The sequence below is a fragment of the Brachyhypopomus gauderio genome, chromosome 19 (genome assembly GCF_052324685.1).
Source record: "Brachyhypopomus gauderio isolate BG-103 chromosome 19, BGAUD_0.2, whole genome shotgun sequence".
In the NCBI taxonomy this organism is placed as follows: Eukaryota; Metazoa; Chordata; class Actinopteri; order Gymnotiformes; family Hypopomidae; genus Brachyhypopomus; species Brachyhypopomus gauderio.
In genome coordinates, this window is record NC_135229.1 from 11,658,768 (window position 1) to 11,665,792 (window position 7,025).

At 42.6% G+C, this 7,025-nt stretch overlaps 1 long non-coding RNA gene across 1 annotated transcript; it reads left to right on the forward strand.

The window, feature by feature from the left end:
* The first annotated feature begins 1,507 nt into the window (after positions 1-1,507).
* On the forward strand, positions 1,508-3,950 carry LOC143482823 (uncharacterized). Its single transcript, XR_013122302.1, has 3 exons — positions 1,508-1,605; positions 3,039-3,271; positions 3,777-3,950. It is a non-coding gene; the product is annotated as an uncharacterized LOC143482823 (long non-coding RNA).
* Positions 3,951-7,025: the final 3,075 nt, after the last annotated feature.

The window sequence follows — 7,025 nt, forward strand, 5'->3', positions numbered from 1 at the left end:
CACGAGGGTCAGAATGAACCTGGCACCCAGGTTCAAAAGCACACACACACACGCTCATTTCAAAAGCTTGACGGTTATGACGTCCTCAGTCCGGGACCCTCTGTCAGGGCCGGGTCGTAAGGTCGTCAGGGCGGGAGGACGTGTTTTCGTTGGCAAACGGCCAAAGCAGCTGCCGGATGTGGCTGGCTGAAGGAGGCGTGTTTGTTAAGTGTAAGGTTACCCCCGCCACAGAGGTGGCACTCCACGTCCTCTTAAAAGATGGCAGCCAATCTGATCCGCCGCACTGATCCTGAGCTCTTCCGTATGTTCAAAGTTAAAGGGATTGAAACGAGGACATTCTTGTGGACAAGAGATATACCTGTGGACATGGGGTATATCTGTGGACATGGGGTATACCTGTGGACATGGGGTATATCTGTGGACATGGGGTATACCTGTGGACAAGGGGTATATGTACCCCATGTGTACATGGGGTATACCTGTGGAGAAGAGGTATATCTGTGGACATGGGGTAAATCTGTGGACATGGGGTAAATCTGTGGACATGGGGTATACCTGTGGACATGGGGTATATCTGTGGACATGGGGTATACCTGTGGACATGGGGTATATCTGAGGACATGGGGTATACCTGTGGACATGGGGTATATCTGTTGACATGGGGTATACCTGTGGACATGGGGTATATCTGTGGACATGGGGTAAATCTGTGGACATGGGGTATATCTGTGGACATGGGGTAAATCTGTGGACATGGGGTATATCTGTGGACATGGGGTAAATCTGTGAACATGGGGTATATCTGTGGACATGGGGTATATGTAAATGTCTGAGATGACAATCACATCACAGCAGAGCAACACCAAAATGGCCACTCGATCTGACACTATTCATCCTTGTACAGAAGAATCAGAAGCAGAACCCAATAATTGTTGTTGTGGAACTACTGTGGTAAAATCCCCATATCCTAATGGGGAAGAGTAAGTATACTTTGAATGTTATGTAATGTGTCTTGTTCATCTTTGTGGGTTTGCGAATCTCATCGTAAACATTCTCAGAAATTGCACCACATATAAATTCTATAGATGGTAAATCTTGCATTGTGGCTGCATCAGTCAAACATCAAATGTCCACAGGCTGAGCTGAAAGAGGAAAGAACATCAAACTGATTAAATGTCAAACTGGCAAGGCTGGAATGCTAAAGGTGGCATTTACATGGCAATGCACTCAGGTGTAAGTGTAAGGAGGTGTAAGTGATGTCACTCAGGTGAAGGAGGTGTAAGTGGTCACTTAATATGTGTCTCAGAAAGAAATAAACCACACACACACACACACACACACACACACACACACACACACACACACACACACACACACACACACACACACACACACACACACACACACACAGGTTTGCACTGCTCCTAATCCTTTTCCCTCATTCCTTTCATGTCCATGTGACTCTTGCAATAAGTCATCTGCCTCAAAAAGGCACCTGGACAGACGGAGGACTGGAGAAATATTAGACGCAGACCTGGGACGTGTCCCGGAGACGGAGGAGCTCACCGTGACGGGGAGACGGCGGCCCTAACATTACCCCGCCAGGTCTGGCCTCCGCCTTCCATGAACATAGCTGGCCCATGCTGTAGTATGGTTTAGCAATGAGCTATAATAGCTGTCGTAAGGAAAGGCTAATGACAGCATTCAAGATCAGAGGTGTTTACTAGAATCACATAATTACTATTAGTGCTCCGATGACGTTATGTGTGTTGATGAATGAGAAACACAGTATGAACTTCATTAGCGTTTCCACTGCCAAACTGTATGGGGGTAGAACAAAAGATCACAGATGCACCCTGGGTAAAATCAGAACGTATGGTGGATACATTAACATTTTGACTGAACTTGGACTAAATCTGTTAAGGAAACTGTTCTGTGCACACGCACAGCTGTTTGAGTTAAGTCACGTTTAAGTTTGAGTTGTAGCTCATGGCGTGCTGTGTTTGCATCAGTGTCTGTAAGCTTTTGGGTCAGTCATGTGGGGATGTAAGGGTGTTAAATCTTAAACTTTCTCTGCTACTCTGTGTGGTAGCTACCCCACATGGCAACTACCCCACATGGCAACTACCCCTTGAGTGATTGTCCTCAAAATTACTGCCCATTTTCTGTATCTTTAATGGGGCACTTATTTGTATCCTGATTAATTAATGTCATTACATGTATTTCCTTAATATGTATTATATGGTCTCAAGCACATTCCAAGCATTTTCAAAAATAAAAAAACTATTATCAAATGAGTATGTAAACATTTTAAAATTAACTACATGGCATGTGCCAGTGCTACCAGCAAGCCTGATTTCTATATCCTTGGAACACAAGGTACAGGAAGAGCCAGAGACCCCTTAGAGAGGCTTTGGGTTAAGGACCTTACTTAAGTTCACACTGAGCGCTGTTAAAATTAAAAGCCATGTTATTAGAACCCATGGCCCTGCTGTACTAAATCTGCATTCCTGACACTTTGGAGGATTCAACCATCAACCTGAGCTCACAGAGGGAAGTCCGAGCCCACTGCTGTCCTTCCGGAATATTCTTTGTTTCTTTCTTAATAAGTTCCTGGAGACGCTTTCTAAAATCTCTGAGTTACACTGCTGCATAGGCAACGATGAGATTTTAACAAATGGAACATGGAGATGCATTTTATGGCGCAAAATCACCCAAAGTCATCTTCATCCAAAATTAGGAAGAAATGGTGGTGTTAGGAAGCCTCCTCTCAAGAACAAGAACACCCAAGAGTAAAAATGGTAAAAATTACATTTCCAGAGTCAACATTTTAACAATCGCAGACCCCCATTACTATGTGGGCTGTTTCCAAGGCTGGCCATCTCCTGCAGTAACTTCACAACATCAGAATGACGGATACAAATTGCTTGTTTGCCCTAGGACTACCATTGACCACACAGAGAGCCTTGACTTCCTAATTAAGGCAAAAGTAATCAAAATGTATCTTTCACAGCCTCCGATTGTCCATTGTGTTGCAGGACACTGATTTGAAACAGCTGGTGAACCCCATACCAGAGCATTACGTCTGAGTGATCGAGTTACCCACACCATCTGTGCGGTGGACGCTGTTCGGGCAGTGGGCCCTGTCTCCACGTACCCACCCTCTGCTGTTCTAGCAGGGCATGGTCAGCCCCTGTCCAGACTTCATTCGTCCCTTCCTAATGAAACAAAACCACGGTCTTCGTCCTGGCTGGAGAGTTGGAAAGTTGTGGTGAGTAGGGAACGTTACTCTGGCCTAACATCGAGCTGTGCTGCAGCATGCGGTGTGAAAGACCAAACATTTCACACAAGGGCCATATTTTAACGTTTGAGTTTGTACCATAATGGACGTGCCAAGCAGACAGACTTCGGAGTGCGTGTTAATCAACTGTAGGCCCACTGTATCTTAGAGACACTGCTGTCCAGCTCAACTGGTTGAACTGAATAAATAAATAATCACCTGCAGATCTATCTTTGTCTGTCTGCATCAATGAAGAACATTTTATTCAGGTACAGTATATATATCTAAAATCCAGGGTAACACTAGATATTCCAGTCAAGATATTACAGTACAGAAAACTTACATGCTACCAAAACATAACAATACATTTTATTAGAATTTAAGATCTTAATTCCCAAGAATATTTTATTAGTATCCTGTAAAAATGCCAGGTTTGTCAGGGCCAGGTTGCGGTATTATGGGAGCAGAAAGATGAATCTCTCCTGTGTGCCTGTAGGGACTGAGGTGTGGATTCTGAAACTCAGTTGTGAAATTCCAGCGTCAACGGAGAAAGACCAGAGCAAAGATCTACAAATGCAAGACCTGTTTGAAGCAGTAATACAGAGGGGTACAGAACGTTCCCAGAGGAACAGGACGTTTCGGACAGAACTCCTTCATGAGCTCCTTCATGAGCTGTGCAAAGAGCTTCTGAATTAATACGAGGATCCAGTTTATACACGAAAAATCAGAACATTCATTCCAAAGGGATGTAAAGTTCCAGTAGAGTGGGCTAATTTCATTTACTTCCATAGCAACAACTGACAATACAGATATGACAAGATGATGTTTTTGATGTGTTTGTCTCTTCCTGCGGTCTCATCATGCACGGTCCTGTGTTTAAGTGTAATATTAGCCACTGTTTTATTTATTTGTTAAGTCAGCAGCAAAGGAATTCCTGATCATAACATCAGATTGATTATAGGTCAGTGCATCTATTCTCTGAACTGAACACAAGCAAAAACACAAAATTCATCATCTATGACAGTCTGATCTGTTTCAAGTGATGGATGGATGGAGTTTTTGGATTGGAATGTGAAGAACTGGATTGCAGACAGGAATGACACCCCATAGGCGTAAGAGATGATGGTGTATACATATATATGATGAGCCTTGCCTTCTCTTTCTCTCTCTCTCTCTCTCTCTCTCTAATCCTGTTAACTGTATGACTGCAGGCATGATCTCCAATAAGTCCACCGTAAGGCAGAAACTAAATTAAAGCCATCACACTTTGCCTGTGGTCTTTTCTGTTTCCTGGATGCCATTTTTCCATGTTCTCTCAAACAGTTTTGAATGAACAAAGGAAAAGTTTGAAAAAAAAAAAAACATTCCTGACTCAACGCAGAATTATGTCCCCCTAGAGTACATCCTGGCTCTCTGAATGCTGTTACATTTTTGCTCCTGGCTCTCATAGTTTCTCACTTGACTCAAAGTTTTCTCTCTTTTTCTGATTTGTTTTTTCTTTTATAGTAAAGAAAGCAGTTGAATATCTGTGGAGTTCTAAACACTGACACGTTAGCACCCAAATCTGCCTCATGGGCCCCTTTCAGCTTGTATATGTTGTGGACTTCTTTTGACTAGCCTAGAACTACAAAATGTGTTTTGTTTTGTTACTTAGCCAAAGAAAACAATGTCAAATAACATTCGATGGTGTTTCCTAAGCATTGCGTGAAAACATGACAATGCTCCAGAATAGCACTGACGTCGTTTCGCATATGAAAATAAAAGAATTGCATATTTGGCACAAAGTTGTTCCTTACACTACGAGGTGGCAGCAACCCAGTGGCTACAACAGAGTCTCAGAAGAGGTCAGCGGTCTTCAAATATCAGCCAGTCTTTTTTTTTTGTGCATATGACCACAGATGTGAGGATTTATGTATGACATACACAACCAAGCAGCCTCTCTCAGATCTACTTGCCCACATTCACTTACTTTGATGACACCAAATGAAAATAACACAACCTAATAAGGCGGAATCAAACTGAAAACCTGTTAGAGACCACAGAGATTACCTGAGTGTGGCTAATTGGAGGCTTATGGTAGAACAGCCATCCACAGGGTCAATGAGACAGCAATCCGTGTTCTCTCTGGAGACGGAGGCTCAGCCTAACAGAGCAGCCTGGGGGAAGGAGGCAAAACATGATTCTCCACGGTGGTACAACCACACCGCTGGTACCCCAACTAGGGGAGATCCAGTGGTGAAACACTCCCCCAGGGGCACACTGGGGATCTGAAAAAGTGCTTGCAGATATAATAAAATACTTTGTAGTTATTCAACCAAATTTGTCCAATGACTGACTTTTTTATGTAAAATAAATTGGCTGTTACATTATGTTCTGCACTGACAGGAAAACAGAAAGCTTTTACTGTGAATTATAAAAAGAACACAATGATTGTTTACATTTCGTCATGTTATATTTCTTTGATTTTCTGCATTTATTTCTTGTTTTTCTCCCTGCCAGTTGCAAACCTAATTCACCCCAGATGAGCTCAGTTTAATGAGGTGAACTCACCCTGCGGTCCAGAGACACCAGAGTCACTTGTAACAAGCATACGCTCATAATAATGAGTTCATATATGGTTCCACTTAAAGATTATTTTAAAATACATTCTTTTCTTTATATCTCAATCCTCTGCATAACCTCCGACAGAGGCAGCAAACCAGCCATTGCTTGCTCCTGATGCATTTTTTCAGTGGCTTATATGACGCTGGCCATCTGCCCGGACAATCCATTTAGGCAAACGGCCAAGATCACGTATCTGAGTCCAACGATAACCATCACTACTCCAGGAGAGACCTGCTTTTCCAGTCTGAATTCAGAATGCTAGCAACAAACTTATCACTGATTTTCCATTCCGATGGTTGTGTAGTTTGCATCAAATGTGCGTTTGTTGGACAGAACCTTATGCCAAACCAGATAATGCTGTTGTTCTTGTGAACATGTGCTAGCAGTTTTTGAGATTTCCAGAAACAGTTGCCTACATTCCATGGTTTATGGAGTTTATGGTGTTTGCCATTTTTTTCCAGTCTAGCTTGGAGTATCTTACTCTGGATGGAATTCTGCCTTGAGAACAGCCAAATGGAATAAAATCCTCGTTGTTGAAACATTAACCTTCAATGACCTGTCTAATCTTCATTACAACATGATGAGGATAGAATGGTATTCTGTGCAGAATAATTATGCTTGGTGCTTAGGGGTGTAAATGACACATTTATGTACACACTCTTAAAAGCAAGGGGTGTTAGGCAGCAATGTGTGTGTTTAAGTCACCCCATTTTTACCTCTTTTGACTTTACTTCTTCTTAATGTGACAGATCTCAGCAGAAAATAAAGTCTGTGTGATTTGTTTAACTTAACCAGGCATAAAAATGCATTATAACATCTACATCCTAATGTTGTTCAGTCTCTCACAGTCTATCTCAGTCTCCCTCAGTGTCTCACAGTCAATCTCAGGCTCTCACAGTCTCTCTGTCTCTTACAGTCTTTCTCAGTCTCTCTTAGTCTTTTTCTCTCAGTCCTGATCCTGAAGCAGTCTTGTCCTGCACAGTTTCCAGTTCTCCTTCCAGGGTTGCTACATGCTACATGCTACCATGCTACTCCAGGACCAGATCTGAGACTCTGCCCATAAACACATGCTTCAGACATTTGATTTCAGTGACATCAACCAGATAACAAATATACACAATCCATCTCCACAGCCATAAAA